The 21938-nt window shown below is 39.2% G+C and overlaps 1 protein-coding gene across 10 annotated transcripts in view; it reads right to left on the bottom strand.

Moving 5' to 3' along the window:
• Positions 1-21938, bottom strand: part of PLXNB2 (plexin B2) — a 262497-nt gene that overhangs the window by 123431 nt on the left and 117128 nt on the right. Inside the window, exon 1 of one of the 10 annotated variants that reach the window (XM_051795628.1) lies at positions 16607-16809. The exons of the other annotated variants lie outside the window; for them this stretch is intronic. The gene's annotated coding sequence lies outside the window, so the exon portion shown is untranslated. Of the gene's footprint in view, positions 1-16606; positions 16810-21938 lie in introns of those variants that run through there. 10 annotated transcript variants of the gene reach the window in all.

Here is a 21938-nt window from a genome sequence, read left to right as displayed (position 1 = left end):
TATCTGCTACATTACATTCCCCCTTTCATCTTCATGTCATTGAAGGCTTTCCACAGGCAGTTTTATTTCTGACAGCACTGATTTTCGATCGATCTGCTCTGGCCTGGATTTGAAATAGGATACTACATGAAATTGGATCCTGGGAGCCTCAAACATGCCCAGGCTTGCACAGGAGGTTAAACAAAAAGAAAAAAAGAAGGTTTTTTTTAAACACAGGGTGCTAGTAAAACTGATTTTAAGGTGTCCCTCCATTTCCCCTGACTGAAAGTAATATATTACCTCTATAAAGTTTTTTATACCAAGTTCTTGAAATTCTTTATTTATACAGTGCCACTGCTGCACACCTCAGCTTAGAAATACGCATCTTAATAGTCAACCAAAGCAATACAAACCACCAAAGTAATTAAGACTGTTTTAAAATTGGCTCCACTGCCTTTCCCCATACATCTGCCAAGCTAGGACCCAGTCCTGCAGTCTCTTCATGTCAGTGGGAGTACTTGCACAAGAATTTGAAGGTTTACTCCCTGAATTATGGAATGCAGCCTGCTTTATTGGAAAAAGGAGCAGGCATGACAGTGGGAGTGTGAAAAAGGAGAGGAAAAAAATGTTAACTGTAAGAAGGTAAAAAGGAATAAAGATCATTAAATGGGGAATGCAGCATAAATGAGAGAGAATAAGTGACATAAGGAGATAGCAGCAAAAGATGGTGTAGAAAACAAGGAGAAAGGCATAAAAGGATTGAGAGCTTATCCTGAGCGCTGTAGGGCTTTAAATGCATTTGCATGACATTGAACAAAGTGCAGGAGGAAGTGAAAAGATGAGAGCTTTATTTTTGATTTTATTTAAAAAGTAAAAATCACCCAAAGTTCACTTCCCACTCCTTTGTCATCCTGCACTGGGATGTCCAGTCCTCTGAAGCAAGGTATGAGAGTTTGTGAGAACTACTAGCATGGTGAGCCAGGCAAGCCTCACCAAGGCCCAAGTGGAAAGATCAGTGAAGTTTCTTGTGTGTCCTTTGATTGTGACTGATTTTTCCCAGGATGGCCCATTGCGCTGCAAATTTTATTCTTTTGTTTGTTTCTAAAAGTGCAAAAATGAACCACTACAAAGCCTGGTTTGAAGCTTGAGTGAAATTTCTTCTTCCCCACTGAGAAATGTATAAAAATCAGAAACCTCTTATTAGTAAAACAGTGGCCTGATTGTGCCTCTCGCTGGCCAGATCAGAAAGCATCACATCAATCCAGTGTTATAATACCAGGAATCTCTCATTTGCCCATCAAATCCAATGAACAAGACAACTCTCTGCCTTATTATAAGCAATATAAGAACACTTCTCTCCTTCAAATCAGGCAGAAGGGCTCTTCTCATCTTCAGTGCCTCTCAGAGAATCAGCCTGATTCCCTCCACACTCTCCCTTGCTTTCTCTGTAACCTGTCTTCCCAATTTGGAATTCTTCAGAGCTGGGAAATGGACCCCCCGCCTTGACTCCCATCATCTGCACCTTTTTGTGTTAGCAAGCCAGGCCAGCTGGCTGCCTGCACACCCAAGGAGCCCACACACTCTAATACTGTGCACTTAAAAAAAAACACCAAAAAACCACTACCAACAAAAAAACCCCACAAAACCAACCCTCAAAAAGAGCAACAATATAGCAGGGTTAAGCCTGTCAGGTTAAAACTTGCTTCCTCCCTGTGAGCTTAACCTACCTGCTACTGCTGAGCACAGACAATTCCCTGGATGTAGCTGCTTTTCTGGCAGGTGAACCCCTGTTCTGCAAAGAATTCAAAGGTATTTCTAGGCTGGGGAAGGGTATAGGCTATTGTTTCTACTTCACTAGGAAAGATACTTCACTAGGAAAGATGTTGAGGTTTTCTTAAAAAAGAAACCATTCCAAATGGTGATAGGAGCTGGCTTTGGGCTGATATTGCCCTATCTTGCAGAGCAAGTCACAGCGGGTTCTGTAATCACAGGCTCTGTAAACACTGATTCCCCCCCAGCCCCCTCCACGGGACCATAACTTGCCCCACACTCCTGAGCAGAGGACGTCCATCTGCAGGCATTGACAGGGAACGGCTGGGCAAAAAACCAGATGACCCGATGGTCCAGCCAACTTCAGTTCTTCCCTGAGCAGCAACCTGCCTTTTTACTTTGGTTGGTTGTTTTTTTTTTTCCTTTTTTCTTTTCTTTTTTTTTTTTTTTAATAAAACTGCTTTCTTTCATGCCTACATGGGCCATGAGCTACGGGAAAAAGTGCTTGTTGTTCAGTTCAAGTACTTTTTTTTCCGCCAGCAGAGGAAACCACGTTTGGATCCACACGAAGGGAAAGGCAATATTTATAAAGGAAGTTCCCACACTTCCTCTTCAAACAAATCACTTCTGGCTGGTTTTGCAATTACAGCTCTACCGTTAAGAGGGGGTGGGGGAATAAAAAGGCATCAGGCACATTACTTCCTTTTAAAGTCACTTGCCTCTGAAAAGCCAGCTTCCAGAGAGGAAGGAGTTAAGCGCTCAGGACAAACTGTCAAGTTTTCAGTAACTAATTTACTCTTCCTGTAGGCCTGGAGGAAATCCATAGCCACCACAAATATTCCTTGCTCACTTCAATACTACTCGTTGTGGAATGGATTTTAATGGCCAAGCAAAGTGATCCAAACCACAGCTGTAATTAATGCCACTGAAACTGGCTCCACGTAAGGCTGGGAAGTGCCTCATGCCCTATCTTGGGGCAGTTGCTGTGGTACAGGCTGGCAGGGCAGTGGTGACATCAGGACGTCTCGGCCTCATACTTGTCCTTGTCTTCATCCTCAACATGGCATGTTGTGTTGCTACTGACAGGATGGACCCCACTTGCTGGGAGGGCAGCAGGGATTATAAGGAACAGAGATGTGCAGCAGGAGACGGACAGAGAAACAGGAGCTCGCTGCAGCCAGGGCTGGCAGCTGCCTGTGCTGCCAGCAAACTGAGCACACCAATGTAGGACCTCTGTGGGAGGATGCTGCACCCATCTGGAAGCATTTGCTCTCACCCAGTTTCCATCCCATGCTCTGCTCCTTAGGGCTATAAAGCTCTGCCACCACAAGCCCACTTGTTCATAGTGCTACAGTGTTAAAAGCCTCTCTCATCCATGGGAGAACTGTATTTGGCAAACAATATTTCTGTCCACACAAACAGTGGTTAAAGTCTGCAACACTAGCATAGGAAGTAGAGATTTTTCTGAAAAATCACACAGTAAATCAGCTTCCTATCTGAACTGACATACCTTAATTTCTTCTGCAGTGACTCAAACAACTAGTCTGCCTGAAAGGTTGGTAGTGCCCTGGTATTGAAATCTCTATTAGATCCACACCCAGCAAAGGAAGAATAAAGTTTCCCGAAACTCTTATCCAAAGCGTGGGAGGATGGAAAATAAGATCAGCATACCTTGCTGAAAATAGTTCTTGAGATAAAAGATGTGATTGCTTTGGCACTAACGTCTTCCTCCTCCTTCACTCAGCCACATTAAGGTGTGAATGCCTTAGGAAACTCTCTGTCCCTACTCCACACTTTTTTTTCATGTTTTATCTTAGATTTGAACGCAATTGAATTTGGACTTGATTAGCCTTTCATAAAAAAAAAAATTCCACACCTTCAAGTTACTAATTTCATTTGATAACAGCTGCAGAAAACTAGCTCCATATTTCTGAAGTTAAATCACTGCCAAATTCTGTTTTCCAGTGCCAGCTGCTCAGAATAAGGTTAAGAATTTACCAAAACAATTATATTTAAATTATTAATTAAAACTACTTGGAATATTATAATTAAAATCAATTAGTTTATGCAAAGGTATCTATAAACCTGAAACACTGAAAGAGATACTTTAGTTGATGAATAATTAATACAGTTTTTCATTTGTTTCACCTCGTGTGCCAAGTAGCACAAAAGTAGATTAATGCAAGTGGGTTGCAGAGGTAAAAAAGAGCATTGCATGTTTATAGTCACTAAACTCTTTAAGTGGAAAGCCTGCAGGACAAAAAAATACCCCTGCAATATCAGGTTCAGAACAAACTAAAATACAGTTTTGACTGTCTGGATGAAAAAACAGAGAAAAGAAAAGAAAAGCTGGCTCTTCAGCTTGTTCGCTGTAGGTAAGCAGCAAGATCTGTCATCAGCTGTGTGAAGTTAGGTGCTTTTTTGAAACCTCTGTCTGCTGATCTGCCAGTAAGATTCAGTAAGAAAGCGGCTGGCCTGACTGCCCTCCTGTTTCTGGAAGCAAAACACCATGGCTTAGCCAATTACCTCTATGTTTTTACCATGAAGGCATAAGATTTTATGTCCACAGACACATTGTTTCCTCTCAGGCATCAAACGAAGCATTTTTCTAGTCTGACATGCTCCAAGTCTCTTGGCAAAGCACAACTCTTCTTTAAAAAACAGTGGGTTTTGGTAAACAGTGTGCAGATTTCCTGGGGATTACCAGAACTACATACCTCTTGTTAAAATGTACTCCAGTGACATGAGATGATGTCAACGGAAGAACAGCATAAATCATCAATTGCTGCAAAACTAAAAAGTTAGTATGTGCTATTTAATAACATTCCTTAACTCAATTATTTGGGATGGAGTGGGTGGGAATCAGCAAGCAATCGCTGTCATGACACTGGTCTGACACTACTCTGCTTTCATCCTACTTAACGATTTCTCTCCAGTGAAACCTTTACACCACTTCAAGGAAAAAGCTGCATTTGTACATATTTGTTTTTATTTTCAAAATTACTCAGAGTATCTCTCCAAAGAAATGTCAGAGATTAAAAAAGTATCTGTGGTGGGAGAACATTCCCTGCCTTTTAAATGTTGAATTATGGCAGAGAGCTAAGAAATTACCTAGGTGTTTGATCAAAGAGCTTCCCATGTTATCAGCTCCTTGGTGTGAGGCAACAATGGGGATATTTTCACATTGTGTAAACACTAACTTTGCAACACATTTCTGCTCCAAATAGGAGGTTCACCTGCCTCTCTCAAAACAAAACATACCTTTTCCTTCCTCATTACATTTGGCTTGTTGCCCTTTTTTTGTGCTTTTCCCCATAGCCTTCTCTATATCCTATCAGCAGAAAATGAGAGCGCAGCCAGTAACATTAGACTTGAACTTTCCACCTCCTGACATTACTGGACTCAAAAAGCTAGACAAAACAAGCTGTCCCATTTCTAGATATTGTCTATGCACTGATTTCAGAATATCTAAAACTTTTCTGGTCACGAATGAGAAATTATGTGGCTTCCTCCATGATAAACGATACAACTTCCTCCAAACAAAGCTCACCCAACTGTGTCACACAAAGCCTGCCTTGCCTTGCCTGGGACTGTCTCATACATGGAAAGAATACCATAAGACTCATTTTCATCTACCTCTTGGGGCACAGAAAGTGAAAGATTTTCCATTCTGGGAAAGATCTTGCAGCACCTCTCCTTGTTGAGTCAAAACTTTTGCACTCTTCCCAATTCTATGCCTGCAATCAATATGCACTGCCACCAACCTGTTAGCACATACTTTTCATTCTTTCAAACAGATAGAAATTTGGGGATGAATTACACTTTGTTTCACAGTCAGCCCAATCCCAGGCACAGTATTATCACCACAGACAAAAGAGATCTGTTTCACATGCCTATAAAGGTTTTTTTCTACCTTTGCACTGGTAAAGTACTCAATGGGTAAGACTGAGTCTTAAATGTTCTCCATACAAGGCAGACTTTTTAAAAAGCAGCACTAGCTCACTGTATTTCAAGTGATTTTTTGAAATCACTTGATTTTTTGGCTGAGAAATTCCCTCTATTCTGCTGTGTTGGGGCCCCTGTGTCTGCAGAGCTGCATGGAGCATGCGTGAACTGAAAGTGATGACAGAAGGGCAACGCAGTGGTCTTACTGGCATGAAACCTATTACTTTAGTACCCTATGCCAAAAAACCTCTCGACATATTATGGTCTGGAACATGCCTGTGTTATGCCTATGGTCATAAACTGGACAGTTTTGATTTCTGGGTGTAGGCAGTAGCCAAGTAACTAGAAACAAGTAATTTTGCCTCCACTTACAGTGTTATAGTACAATGAGATCCTAGGTGGGTGTGACAGCTTTCCCCCTCTGTAAAGAAGTTGCAGTTTTTCCTCAATAGTTTTCTGTAGAAATAGCATGCTAAGACACCACTCGCAGTACAGCCTTGCACTGTAGGGCACACAGCACTCCATGGCAAAGCCCTTTCTAATTGGCACGCCTATCTGCCCATCTCACTTCTGAACTCCCAAAATAAAAGAAAGTATTAATCCACATCTTCAAGAATTCAATAGTCATTTAAGCAGAAGGTCAGGTACCTAATGGGCTGTCAAGTTCAGACTGTCTAGCCCTCTGTCTTCCTGGCTCCCCAAGTTCCCAGGCCTTGACTGACAGTCCTCTGCAGCTGGGTACTTTGTTTTCCTGCCAAAGCACTATGAAGGTTAGAACATAGGCGACTGCTTTGCAAATTTAAGTTGGGATGACATATTCTGGCTTCACTGAAGGAGAGAGGGGGAAAAAAGCAGCCATGAAAAGGTACATGGCAAGTCCTGAGAAATATACTAAGGATACTTTAATAGAACATAAATATACTTTCAGATGTCTGCATCATGCTTTTTGATCGAACCTTACTATGACAGCTATAGTTTTAGGATACCTCATAGCAAGGATTACTGTGTGGAAACACTATGTGGCACAGAATAGTATTGAATATTTTATATATACATACATATAATATACTAATAAGTTTAGTAGTACTAAAGGTAGAGTGTATGACTGCACACATTTCCCAAGTCTTTTTCAGTGTCACAGGTTATGAAGTGAGTTTGAAGACTACAGCCTGGAACGCAGACACATTGCTGCAGCTCCCAGAAATTTCCAGGAGGTGCACAGAGGAGGGAGCCCCTTCCAGATATGTTGGAACACAGTCTGCTGCATATACTTCTTTTGAGCAGCCTCATAAAACCAAAACATTTTTTTCAAAGCAGATCACAGGTCACGTAAGCCTCCCAAGGGATATATTGGTTACAGATGTTTTCATGTAATAAAATATTCCACTCAACTGCAGTATTTCTAACTGATAATGCTAAAAGTAAATTACCCATGTCTAATGGTTATGTCCCCAATGTACTCCTTACCATGGTAAACACTGGCTCATTTGTTACCATTTAGTCAACATAATTTTTTTTAGATATATATATACATATATGAGCATGCCACAAAGATAATATATTTCAAGTTTGCAAGAATACTTGAACTTTTCAATAATATATACTTAAAATTCATTTTTTGCATATTTCTGGAATAAATTATACCTCTAAGTTCCAGCATTATCATATCAATTTGCATTTAAAATTTATCTCATTCTTTAAACATGACTGATTTTAATAATTTTCCAAGTTTTAACTCTTGAACTTGGAATTATTAAAAAAAAAAAAAGTCACTCAATTGTCTGAATGGTAGGAGGCTAATAATGAAACATCCAATTTGATGTCCTTCTGGTAGAGTTGTTAGGAAAGGAAAGGTCATTCTGATGGTATCTCTAAAATGATCGTGTAGTTCAAAATAAAGAAAAAAACTTTAAAAAAAGGAAACGGGAAAAGGAGATTATTCTCTCCTTTCAAAATATGCTTACAATATAGCACTAACAAGGATGGCTATGAAAAAGGAAGAAAAAAATTTTTAAAAAGGAAACTTAAGTAATCTTTGACCATAACAAAGAGCCTCCCTCAAACTAGGGAAGTTGGTGCTATTGTAGGGGACTACATCTCTATGAAAACTAACACTTTAGCATTTTTATTTAGAAGATTAGCTCATTAGGCTTGAGATATTCATTCCTCATTACTCTCCATATTGGACCATCAGGATACTTCTGCTTGGATTTCAAATACTGGCATTAAGGACAATGAAACAAAGTGGCTCCTGATGTGGTATAACTGTTTCTGTTGCCACTTCACGGACAAAATCAACACGGTCTAATTAGGTTTTTGTAAGACTGAAAACAGCTGGGACAGTGTTCTCTGTGGCAGGAGACATAAGCTACTCTAGCACTACTGATGTTATATCGAAAGTCTATTTTTAAGAAAATATGAAAGTTAGTAAAACTTGGAAGTGGGCTCTGTTTAGACTAGATTAAAGATAAAGCATTCTTCTTCATACTCTACAATGCCACGATCCAGGTATTCACTGTTTTAATGCTAAAGTTCAATGTTTGGTAAAACATCTTATCCTTTCTGAGGTAACTGTAATCTCCAACCTTGATAAGCAATTTTTGCAGTTATCCAATTCAAATCTATGCTTGTGCTTGGTAAAGACAACAACACTTTGCATTGCTGCAGTGTCAGAAGTGTGCTTTAACCACCTGCTCTGGGGGGGAAATGCGGGAATATTTCCTTCTATTGCCCCATCCCAACTGAAAGGATAATTTAATCTGCAGCAAATCATTTGAGGAAAAATGTAATTCAGACTGATGGAGATGCTCTCTAAACAAAACAAGACTGAACCTGACGTGAATACAGTGTTTGGAAGAGGTGGACTTCACTTTCGCTTCAAGCAACATGCCAGGAAAGCTTTACCCAGCAAACATTTTTACCATAGTTCTACTAGTCTGCCTATTATTCTACTTCTCATCACCATATTTGATTAGCTGTGTATTTATTCTAAGTTTGATGCAGTAATTATGATTGCCACCATGTACAGGAGGCAATAATAGTTCTCTGATGGCTCTGGCATTTGGGAGGGAAGTTACGCAGCACATGAAATGTGAAGCAACAGCCTGCCATATCATGGCTCAAGATAACATCCAGCATAGGAACAAAGCACTGCTTTGTGACAAGTCATTTGCTTTCTGAAAAAAATCAATCCAGTTTTTCTAAGCAGACACTCTCACACAGAAAACACAAGCCCAATCTCCTGATATTTGAATTTTTTAACTGATTTAGCAGTTTTTAGGGTGGTATGATTAAGCAGCAGTAAGGACAGTGGTTGCTGTGCAGCAGTGACTTGAAAACACATGACAAGTCTTGCAAACTCAAATGTTCCTTTCCTCTTCCCTTAAACAGAATCTAGCATGGTAATCTGGCATAATGGGAAAAAGACTAGCTTTCTGGAATCGAAATCACCTGGATTCAGAAGAGGACCTGATCTGCCAGCACTGCCCAAGGGAGTTGTGTTCCTGCCGAGCAGCAGGAGGCTGTCCATCAAGCACTGGCTACCACAGTATGTTCCACGGCTTTCCCTTTTCCCTCGTTATTTTTGCTGGATGCCACAAAAACCCCCCTCATCTAGCTGACATTATTCCGTGGGCAGCAAATCCCTATTTATTTTAGCCCATGCCTAATGTGAGTAGCAGCAAAGAGCACAAATAGAACAACCTTGAAGCTCATCTATGGGAGTGGGTGTAAGGAAAGCAAAACTCTTGAGAGATTCTGTAACTCCTGACTCACATATGAACATACAGATTGCAGGTTGAAAAATTATTATTTTGAATTCATTTTTTGGCATGTTTTGTGATATCTTTATCTTGCCCTGGTTGCTTAAGGATAGCATCCAGAAGGCACAGCTAAGATGTCCAATAGTGTCACTTGTCTGTGGCTCATCTGCCTCCCTCCCCTGTCCTTTTTATCTATGAAGTCGATATTATATCCAAAACCCCACACTGGCTTCCCTGAATGTTTTAGTTTTCAAATAAATGCCTAACTAACTCACTCTTTATTATAAACCATTGCATGCCACAAAATGCTCCAATTAAAAATGGAATGTCTATTAATTTAAGCCCAAAGGTTCTGCAAAGGCAACTTTCATGAATACTAAAAATAGAAATGCATTCATAATTTTTTCTTCACTTTAATTAGGGGATTTTTTTGGCTTAAATTTAAATATCCCTCTGCAGTATCTTCAACTGCATTGCAGTAGTAGAACCCCACACAGAACAGAAAAACCGCAAGATGAAAGATGAGTTGCCTTTTTCATTCTTCTTCTCAAAGAGGAGTATAAAACAGAGTCATGCATCTCACAAAATAGAAATGTTGCAATTAAATGGGAGAGACTTCAGAAAATGGGACTCCCAGAACCAAATAATTTGGTTGATTTTTGTATAGATAGATCTTGGTCCTTCTCTAATCTATAATCTTAAGTGATGTGGAAGAAAACAGTACTATGGCAGTCAAGGTGAAGGTAATATAACTAATGGTATAGCAGCCAGACTAAGGGCTGGTCAGTTCAAAATGAGCTGAAAAATATGCTCCATGTAGCTCTTTGAATGATGTTACTTATCGTAGTCACAGAATGCAAGGTCATGCTTCTTCAAATTCAGGTTAAACTTGTAAGGTGGTGAACTAATCTAGAAAGCAGTGACTTGAAGAAAGACTTCAGGGCCACAGTAAGCCACAACTAAAACTCTGGCAGGGATGCAGTGGCTAAGAAAATGAATAAGATCTTTCAATACATGAACCAGGGGAAGTCACAAAGCAGAAAACATCATTATAGCATTTCAGAGGAGCATTACCAGGAACAGATGAAGTTGAGGTTATCCAGGTTAACGGGGTAGTAAGCAAAACAATGCTAAGTGATAGTCATGGACCTGCTGCCTGCTTTGCCTATGTCATACCCGAACGTCCTCTTGTTACTTTTGGCAGAAGTGTCAGTGGGAGGAAATGAGGAACCAGCTCCTTCCAGTCTTGGTCATGCTCTCTCTCCTTTCCCTCTTCCACAGCTGGGTTAACAGCCCAGATCTTTGGGGTGAACTCATTCTACCCTCACTCCTGGAGAGGTAAAAAAATTCAGTTTCCCTTACACTGCTGAGATGCCTGTGATTGAAACTATTACAAGCATACATGGCCCTGTCTGGCATCCACACTGCACAAAACATGATGACAAATTGGAAAGGATTCAGGGTGGAGCTGAAAGAAGGATTCAGAGTCAGGAAACGATGTCCTAAAGCAAGAACCAGAAGTAATTCAGTCTATTTATTTTCACAAAGAGAAAGTTCATAATGGCTTGATCACAGTCCATAAATACTTACATTAGTGAGAGATGTTTAATAAAGGGTGTAACAGGACAGAGAGTCAAAAAACAGAACTCTGAGGAAAAAATCAGGCTAAAAATGAGGGGGAAGTGTTAGAAATGAATGTAATTAAGTCACTGAAGCCTTTCAAACTTGCATGCAGTAAATTTGCCATCACCTAAAGTCTTTAAAAGAAAAAAAAAAGAGAATGGATGTTTTTTTAAATTGGTATTATCTAGCTCAGGCAGAACTTTCAGGCTAAGTGGTCAATTTGTATAAATATATAATACTATAGCTGACCAAACTAGATGAACACTATGTTATAAGACCTATGATTACATATTAATTTCTTGAGTGGACCTAAAAAAATCTATTTTTTCCTTTTTCTGATTTAAATGGATACACCAGCTTTGCTGAACCCAATCTGAACTTCTAACTTGAGCATTCTGCTGTAGAAGTGATACGTGGCCAGTTTCCTTCTCTTCAGACACTGTGAAGAAGCAACTCAAATACTGAGACTGTGCGCAATTGAATGCAGTAAATTTGCATATAAGACGTATCTGTAAGTTTTCAAGCAGCTCCCCTAATCCTGGAGTCTGAAAGCACTGGCATGCTTTCCAGGGCATTTACAAACCACCTTGGATTGTTCCAGCATGTAGGATTAGATGGAGGGCAGGGGCTTACCTAGAGCTCCTTGTCCTGAGCCAACCCAGTTATGCTAAGCAGGACAGTATGGGAGGTATCTTACTATTTAAACACTTTTTGGCCTCAAGGTAAATAGTTTCACCAGGACTGGGGCAAAGCAAGACAGCCTGGATATGTCCAGGTTCAAGATAGTTAAATTCTGTATCTTTGAAATCCACTGTAAAATTACTACAGACTTTAGTTTAATAAAGGTATTAACATCCCAGGAGTGATATTATGTGATGACAGCATTTCCTAGCAATCTGTGAGCTTTAGGAATGATGCCATTATGTGTATAGGAGAGAGACTCAAAAAAGGCACTTCCCCCATTCTGGTTCAGCTCCTCTGATCAATCGTTTGCAAATCCAGAGTCCTTTATTCTCTCTACCACCATAAGAGGTATTTATTCCTGTTTTTATGATCTCAGGATGGAAAAATATTAATCAGAACCAGCAGCAACAATTTCTATTTCTTCTAAATCTGTCTGGCATTAAGTATAATTACATAAATAACTGGAATGGCAGAAACAGACAATTACTGGCTTTGTATGGGTATTGGAAAAGATTATACTGTTTTTATCACGTCTCTCAAATAATGGGTATCTTCCGAGTTTACTGTCAAAGAGACTGCTTGCTGCTTTAATGCTGATATGAAAATAATCTTGTAAAAACAGTGAGAGGGTCTTTCCACATACTTTCCACCAGGAAAGATTACTTAAATAAACCATTTAACCTGCTATTGACCTAAAATCTAGTTATATAAACGTTTTAAAAATTACTTATCCATCCTGAGTAGATAAAAGTAATCTAGTGAAGTCAAGGATAACATATCAAGTCCCTTAATGACAGCTGCATTCTCTGCAGCCTCTATTAGCATATGATTTTTCTGCTGGCAAAGCAGATTCAAATGAACTGTAAGAACACAGGTATTCCTCTTTGAAAAGACTGTAAAAAGACAGACATACATAAAGGAAGAGTGAAAACCTGCAAAGAGCTCTTGCAAGAGGATCCTCAACCATTTTTTTTCCCAGTTTTCCACTATAGTTATTGCTATATCTTTTTTTTAAAACCAGTAGTCAAAAATATAGAGGCCATATGGAAGTTGAATATACAAATTGTTGTGCTATATTGTGTCTACCAATACCTGAGCTAACATCATCTCAAAGTCAATAAAAACAAGCACATATAGCACTTGCTCCAGATTGTTAAACAAATGCTCAAAACCAACTGAGACAAATTACACCCAACTCATTGTGTATGCACTGGAGATACAAAGCATTACAGGCATCCCACTGCAACATGGGCATGTTTATCAAACCTAACAAAGGCTATCCAAGGAAGGCTGACAGTGGCTTCATCTACTGAAAAGTCCCCAGTTTTTAATATGCTGGGTTTGTTGGCATTGCGATCGACCGCTCCACTCAGCGGTGTGTAATGAGAAGAGCCTCCCGGGCGTCTTGACTCTCCTCCCCTGCAATCAAGGCGGTGATGCCAGATGCAAGTTTAGAAGACTTCAGCATTTTGTCTGACAGCATAAATGTTATGCTTTTTCATGAACAGCAGTCATATGGTCTGCTGCATGCTTTCACCACCTGCTTATATCAGGCATGTAGGATGGGACGCCTATGTTTCAGTGACCGAGCTGGCATTCATCTAAAGCTTTAGCTGCTACAGTATCATCCAAATCTTTAGGTTTTTTTTGCCAAACAGATCATACTTGCAGCATTCCCCTTCCTCACTTTAAGGAAACAGCACCTTTTCTACAGACTCAAATAGAAGCCATGTCATCCACATCAGCACACTAGAAAAGTTTAAGATGCCATTAACACTGTCCATGCAACTTCACAAGGCTGCAGCAGTCCCAGGAGCTGTTTCCCGGCCATATACCTGCCCACATGCTGCAGCAGTAAAGGCTGAGGCTTGATACCATTTTTTCCATACATGGAGATCTTTATCCCTTCTACTTCCTTTGGGACAGTTTTATAAAAAAAAAAAAATAAAAAAATCATTACTAATTTCATAGTCTCATAGCCACATATATTTCTGCTTCCTGATGTGTTAAAAGAAAAAACAAACAAGCTCTTGATATTTCTGTCAATAAAGACACACTCAGGATCAAAGAAATAAAAATGCTAATTATGGTGCACTCTGTAACACCTCTCTTTCGAGCCAAGTGCTCTGATTAAGTTAACCATCGTGCTAATTACAATAGTGTTTAGCACAGCTGGGGCCAAAGAAAAGCTGCCTTCTATGAGAGCAGGGTTGCTGGCCTCAGAATGAGATCAAGCATATGTATACTGTAATAGAATACCGAATAGTGAATTTTAAATACTCAAAACCATGTACAGTTTCTTTTATCATAAAAAACCCCAATAAGTGGACATTTAAAAAATAGATTTTTTTTGGTCATGCAAAAAGTGCTGGAGTCAGAAGCTGTTTGCGCAGGAATTAAGTTACTGCCTCCTTAGGGAACATACAGCAAGATAACACATCTTTGCAATCTAAAGGGGAGCCCACTCTTCTGCATTTTCTCAGTCAATACCACACGGCTGTGAAGTATGCTGGTGATGAGAGAGGAAGGCCACTGTACTCTATACTTCCATTCAAAATGGAATGAAGTAGCATGCAATTACTGGAAAAACCACCTGCCACATTTCAGCAGCACATTTGGATGGAGAATGGGGGTGATAGTGCCAGTGAAAAATGACATCTGAGTGTAAGTGAAAGTTAATCCTCCCCACTGAAGCCATGGAGAGGAGAAAAACGTAATAAATCAATAAATCCCCACAGCTCAGAAAATTGTATCTTCAGTGGATGCTTAAAATCCTTGTTCCACACAACATAATTGGAAGAAAGAGATTTTTAAATGGTTATGTAGTTATAACCATATCTTCCATTCATCACTTCCCTCCTTGAAGAACTCATCAGCATTTACTGGTGGTACTTTCTGGTGCACCTGCTTGAGGGATAAGCACTACTTACCACGAAGGAGCTAAAAGGTAAGAAAATTGCCTTCGATTCAGTATCCCTCCTCAAAATGGCTATTTTGTACTTAGTCTCCCTGAGAATTGGAGTAGCAGCAGATGAGCAGACTGTTTTTCAACGTGAATTCAATCATTAACTCTGAATTATATAAGTCATCTAAACACAATGAGGCAACTAATGTTCCTGAGTGGATATGTACTTTCCAAATTCCAGGCATGTTCAAAGTACTCCTGTTTCACTGCACAGATTCAGCAATCACTGACACCATTAGTATGGGCCACATTCCTATTAATTTCTCATGTATTGCTCTGGCTCACTTAATTATATACACTCACATATATATTTTAATAAATATAGCACTGTTTTATGCAAATTGATAATCTAAATTCCTTACTGCTTTGATAGGGTGGTAAAGGTTTAAGTGGCTTTAGTCCACCGCCTAGGGAGAGAGGCTAATTACTGCTCTGGTTTGGGAAGTAGAGCTGAGAGGTTTTGCGGAGGGAAAACCCAATAAATTGGCTGAGATGTTAGAGAAGGCCAAAACCTGGGAACAGCACCTCCTGACAGGGTGAAGACTATGGAAGTCCCATTGTCAATATAATTATCAAGAAAGCAAGTGTCATGATGCCATGTAGCATTATTAAACCTCTTGGACAGGAATCAGTGCTATTTCAGGGGTCTGTGGATGGGGTTTAGAGCTGTTCACGAGGGATTTCAGCCAATCACACACATTAAAGAAATATAACAATACAGTGAAAAAAGGGCATTTTAGTCCTCTACTTTTTCACTGACATCCTCAGATGCATGACCACCTAACAGAGTATAATTCCATCTGCCTCCTGCCTTGCTGGCAGTCACAGATCCTTCTAGATGTGGTTTCTTCACTCCAGCACATTGCTCTGCATCCCCTTGCATGGGTGAGGGAGATAGGTATGGGAGGAAAAACAGGGAGGGAAAAGTGATATCTTATTATCTCCCAGTCCTTCCCTCCCTCAGCTGCTAATTAGCAATGGCCAAGCCTTGTGGAAAGTATTACAGGGTGGAAGCAGAGACTACAACTGTCTGGTGAAGAGTAATGTACAAGACTGGTTCTTTGGCTGTTGTAATATTACTTGCTGCTCCACAGTAAGGGTGACAATACTACTTTATATCGTATATATTTTCAAATGCTTAGGTAAGCTAACACATTAGTTCTTATTTACAGTTTGGATTTCATAACAAATTAATTTCCACTCTATGCATGCATACAGTTAGGACAGGTGGAAAAAAGATTATGCAGTAGATACTCATGTACCATGGTGATGTGCATACTAGGGAAAAATAGTGAAATAATAGAGGAAGCAGAAGACTAAACTGCATACTATAAAATATTAAGAAAAATAGTTTCCTGGGATGACTTTATGTGGGTGTTTGCATTGCCTGCACCCAAAATGCTCTGAAACTACAGGTCACATCCTGCTGTTACCTTTCCTTTTAACCCATTCCAAAGCACTAAGAACCTGTCAGTAGGAAATACAAAGCAAAGTAAATAGATTTGCTTAGTTTCTTTTTCCTGAGTTTTGCTACAACAGTGTTTTTTGACTGAGAAAAAAAATGTTGCTGTAAAAATCAACACTGTTATGTACTATCTAATTGTCTCTTTTCATCATAAATTAATCAGAGGAGCTATTAAAGCATAATCACCAAAATACCTGGATTTGGTTGAGGTTTAGAATATTAGTTACACAAACTTTAACTCTTGAAATAATAATCAGCTAATGATATGTTCTTCACTTGGGAGTCAAACACTTAAAACTGATGTCTGACAAATTGAAAGCAATTTCACATTGAAGTAAATTTAACAAATTTCCCAGATGTTGCTATAGGAAGGAGATGAAATGACAGCTACAGCAGATGCATTCAGACACTTACCATAAAGTTCCCAAGAAGGAAACACTTTAAAAGGAAACTGTGAAGAAAGGAGAAATCAGAAGCGGGATGTTTACAATCCCACTGAGAGTCTTCATCAGAGCATCTCGTGGCTCTGTGTTATTTCACAGGGAGTAGTCCACATTTGTGTATGGGAAACACTACGTAAACACTAGAGTGAAATCTGTCTTGTTCAAAGGGCGTTGTGTAGTCAGGAAGAGCTGCCCCTCCCTTCCAGGTAGGGAGAAAGAAGATGAAAAACAAGGCCTATTTTTAATACTCGTTAGTTTTCAGTACTTTACTGTGGCAGATCTCAAAGTACATCTAGAATCTGGAAATACCAACCTCTCCCTCTAAAGTAGGTTCTCCAGTACGGAGAAATATATATAATTGACTTGGGCAAACGTCAAAAGCTAGCAGCATTCTTGTGTGAAAACCCTCAGGAATACCTTTCCTTCCCTTCTTACCCAATTACTGCCACTCCACTTGAATAACATCTTCTTTTACCATATTCCAAATTGAGTAAAGAGCCCATAGGTTTAGGAGGATAAGGAGGAAAGGAAGTTTACAGTTTTGGGGGGGATTGTATTACTAGATCCCAGAGAAGCCTATACGCTCACTTCTCTCTACTGCCAGTTGTGAAGGGAAGCCCATGCACTGGGTACACAAGCACAGCACTGCCTACAGACCAGCCACAAGTGTTCTTCTTCTCACGATATGGATCACGAATTCTCCATAATCTCTGCACTTTTACCTCTCAGTGGTTTCCTCATCCACCCCTTCATCTAGATTCCTGGAGGTGATTGGATTACTCTTACTTCCAAATGATGGCCATGTGAAAGAAAGAAAACTCTCTCCATGTTTGACTCCAGTCTCCAGTATCACACACAGATCGTGGTGTTACACTCTGGACTCACTCACAAGGCTTGTCCATATTGGAATAACAAAGCTGGCTGTGCTCACCTGTTTCATTAATGCAGCCATTATATTTCCCTTAGCCACTTTTTTTTTCACATTTTCCACTAAATTATCATCTGATAAATTAGAAAATTGCTTTATTGAAAGTAGCGATTATGTCAAGTTTATCTTACTAGGATTACACATTTTTTACCGTTTACTTGGAAATCTGCTTTAAAGCCCAACAGATGTTAACTTTTCATGCTTGACTAACAAGAGCATCCATTCCATTCTCATCTGGTGACCAAGGCAGCATATCAGAGGTGAAAACCCCAAAAAAATACTTGAGAAGCACAAGGGGGTCCAATTTTCAGGGGAAAAAACCCACCTCAAAGTCAACAATGGAATGCCATGAAGAAAGAATAAAATCCTAAACCAACAATAATCTTTGAAAGTCGTTTAAAAAGCTCAATATTTTGGCTGGGCTGTTACTGCTGCAACACTGACTTCAGATTCTTGGGACATACATGTTTTGCTCTCCTATCATTTGAAAGACTAAGAATTTTTCTAAATTTGGTAGCTACAAACAGAGCATAATAAAACAGATTCAAAAGCTCAGATGTATATTTCAAAATGTTTTAGTAGGAAAGTTGAGAAACTGCTCTAGGAATACCTTTCCTGTTTCACGCTATCTTTCTTTGGGTATATTCAGTGGTATAAAAGTAAGAGGTAAACCACAGTGCCAGAATATTAGACCATCTCCTCCCTTTAACTGCAAGGTGAAAATAATTCTGACCAGTTCTCCCATTTTTAAATATATAAGGCAGTGAGAAAAAACTGTTCCAGATGAAGCCTTTACCAACACCTTCAGCTCCACAAATATCAGCAATCTGTAGGCCCCTTCTGTGAGACCCAACTCCAGGCCGATACTCAATTGTTTCACATTTCTCAAGCACAATGTGAATTACTGAGGTCTGAAACTAACAACATCATTCAGAAGTGGGTCACTTCAGCATTCCTCAAAGGAATGGAGGGAAGAAGCCAAACCCCTCCATTCTACAACCCCTCTTTCTTGTTTTAAGATTTCAGGAACATGCCTCAGACCAATGGATCCAAATTTATCCAAACTTAAATAACTGCTTTGGCCCACTTTGTAAAAAATAAAAGCTAACCAAATAACAGTGGGTACACCAGCTCTTTCTCTGCAATTCTCTCAACACATTTTGCAAATGAAAGAAACCATATTGTTTCCAAATATTTCATTCCAATCCAGCAGTTCAGTAAAACAAGGCACAAGCCATTTTCTCTAATGTCACCTGAAGCTGAAAAAGAAGTGGTTTTGAATGGGAGGAGCACACATAAACATGCAGAAAAGAAGACAGAAGACAACAAGACCTCTAAACCATTTCACAACACTATGAATTGTTTTATCTTCAAAGTATGGAACACTGATTATAAGTCTGATTGACCCTTAGTGATAGTTTGAAGTGCCAATACTCGACAAATTAAGCCATGTATCAAAATACTCACTTTTGACATTTTAAAGCCCTTAAAAAGAGGAGACCCTACACCTACCCACTTAGGATGATGATTTATTGCACTGTCTCCTCCTCACTGTCATAATTTATAAGAGATGGAAAAAAAGCTCAAAGGAGGATGTCACTGAGCAAAACTGAAACGCACAAGTGTGTTTTCTTTTAATAGTAATTTTTTTTTTTTTTGGCTTGGGTGTGGATGCATTCCCTTTTATATGGAATAAGGGGGTCCTCTGAAAGTTGCTATGAGCATATCACTGTATATTGGATTATAGGGTGACCTTTCCTTGGTAAAAGCAAAAGAAAAATTTTAGTCTCTGGTACCAAGACCTATAAATGTATTTCCTTGCTTTTACTAGGCTATACAAAGTTCATACACATAAAGGAAGGACATTACTCTCAGATAACAGAAAAAAAAGGAAAGCAAGAACAAAAATTGAAGACTTCACTGAAAACTTTAGTCTGGACAAACAAGTGATTCATTTTTACATCCAGAAAGGTTAATGTTGCCAGACTAGCATGCATGGTTTCTTACTATGAGGACAAAAGAATACACCACAAAGCCAGTAGCCCACGCAATTGGCAGCTGGCTTGAAAATGCTCGAGTTCAATTGATGATGAAGAATGAATTACCCTTATGTTTGAACAAAAAAACCCCTCAACCTGATCTCACCAGGCCAGAAGCACAACCACAATCCAGGCTCAATGTGTGACAGCACACAGAAAGCGAATTTCAATTTATTCTGTGCATTTGAGCACACACAAAAGCCTATATGGTTCTCATTAAAATAAAAGATATCTTCAGTCATCTCGAGGAGCACAGAGTGATTAGGTTCTTACTCTCATTCAGAAGAAATAATTTACTCTCCTGCTTGTGCTTCCTTCTGGATCTAGGACTTAAGTCCCTTATGCTATTTTCATATCTACAAACAAATCACCTGTAGATTAAAGATCTCCCCTTATTCCTTCCACTTTTTTTTTTAATGGAAATTTCTTTGACAAAGTGCAAAATACAAAGCATTCTCTCTGAAAGAAAGAGCACTGCAGATACATACCACTTTCAGCAAGGACATTCAGACTCAACTTTGCAAAGTTTACTTAGATTAGCTTTACAATGTTCTCAAAAAGGAGCTATAAACCTTGCATGAATGGTGGCTTTAGTGGTGGCAGAGGTTTAACAAGCTCATTCATTCACGACCAGTGCTTTGGGGTGCTTGCTTGGACCTTGAAGGAGCAGGGGTTTCCGCTGCAGCTTTTCTCCCTGCTTTTCAAGGTGTCTGGTATCTTCTCTTTGCATACCAGCCTGACCAGTGAGCTGGGCTTGTCTACCAGACCCTGCTGAAGCACACTATCAGACAGAAGGAACAGAATATCTGACAAAAATAATGCAAAGGATTATCTTTTTTTTTTGCATTCACAAGCTTGCTCTTATGTATCTCTGTGTGAAAAAGTGATTGCAGTGTAAGTACATGCAAGGCAAAGGTGGTGTGAGATGTTTCATCTGGACCTTATGCAGGACCAGTTCAGGCAAACAGTGAAGAACAAAGCACTTGATGGACAAATAAGGAGAATAGGTATCTATTTAATATCAATTAAGAAAAGACACTGAGGAATTACAAGAGAGCTACAATTAAGAAGTTCTAAGGTGACCACTTTATTTTGGTGCTTAGACCCCTACCTATGCAAGCTTTACCTAGCCAGAACATCAGCATGCCCTGCAGAGGCTGCTGCTTGAAACACTTTTCAAAATACTATGCAAATGAGTCAGAAGGGGCTGAGAGACAGCAGGATTCTAAGAATACAATGAATTAAACATAACTGAAGTGCACACAACAGAAATCAAGAAACGGTCCATTTGCATCAGCTGTAGGTGTTTATGAAAGAAAATTATGTCAGTGTTCGTCATGTTAGAGGAAGCATTCTGACTTCATTTGTAATTAAAAGGGAAGTTAATTCCATATAGCTACTTTAAAATTATGTAGTTAAAATTTAGGCAAACTATTGTTTAAACTTAATTAAAAGCCAGTGATTTTATTACTCTGCACAGAATCAGAATCTTGGAAAAAACCCCTATGAAATTGAATGAAAATTTTACTTTCTCATTCTACTCCCCTCCAGCAAGCTTAATGGAAATGTTATTACTAGGTTTTTGCTGACATATCTTTTAAAGGCAGGACAAAAATGCTGAAAAAAGTGTGCTTGACAAGAAGGATAATCAGTCTTAGTTAAGTCAGACATTACCAAGAATTGCACTCCTAAATATTAAAGAGAACATTAACTTAGCAATGAATTTCAACAGGAAGTATTTTAGTGTTTTCAACCTGCAACAAAATAATTAAGAACAAAAAATGCAACAATAATATCAATTCTCACTGGAACTGCTTTAATGGGTCCTTTTTTTTTTTGGTTTCTCAAACAAACAGATAAATATCTTAACTCTCCAATAGCACTTAAGTGATTTATAAGACTCTGAAGAAAAGAAAAAACCTTAAATGAAAGGAAAAGCCTAGATAGAATTTGTCTCACCACTTAGAACATCAATTTTTCATTAGGAGAGCCAACAGTGGTTCCAGTGACCACATCGACTTCCATCAACTCCAGAAAATTATTTTGCAAAGTAAGAATGCCCTTGCATGTGACAAAGATGCATTAGGTCTCTCCTCAGGAGTTACATACGAACTGTATATTCCAGTGATACTATAGGAAATCTATAGTCTAAGACAGTTCTCCATAGCCAAAGGCATGCCTTGCAGCAAAACAAAAAAACCCAGAATAAAATCAAAGCCAGAAAACAGATCAGCAAGCGTTAACTAGCAAGCAAACTACCTTGAAAGACGTAGGAGAAATACTAAGATACCGTGCTGACCACAGCAACACGGTTATTCCATCCTGAAGGCTGAGCC

Source organism: Manacus candei, unplaced genomic scaffold (assembly GCF_025592945.1).
Source record: "Manacus candei isolate 608988 ecotype Guabito, Panama unplaced genomic scaffold, ASM2559294v1 h1tg000043l, whole genome shotgun sequence".
Classification (NCBI taxonomy): Eukaryota; Metazoa; Chordata; class Aves; order Passeriformes; family Pipridae; genus Manacus; species Manacus candei.
Note: the sequence above shows the minus strand (reverse complement) of the source record. Positions and strands in the feature narration are given on the sequence as shown.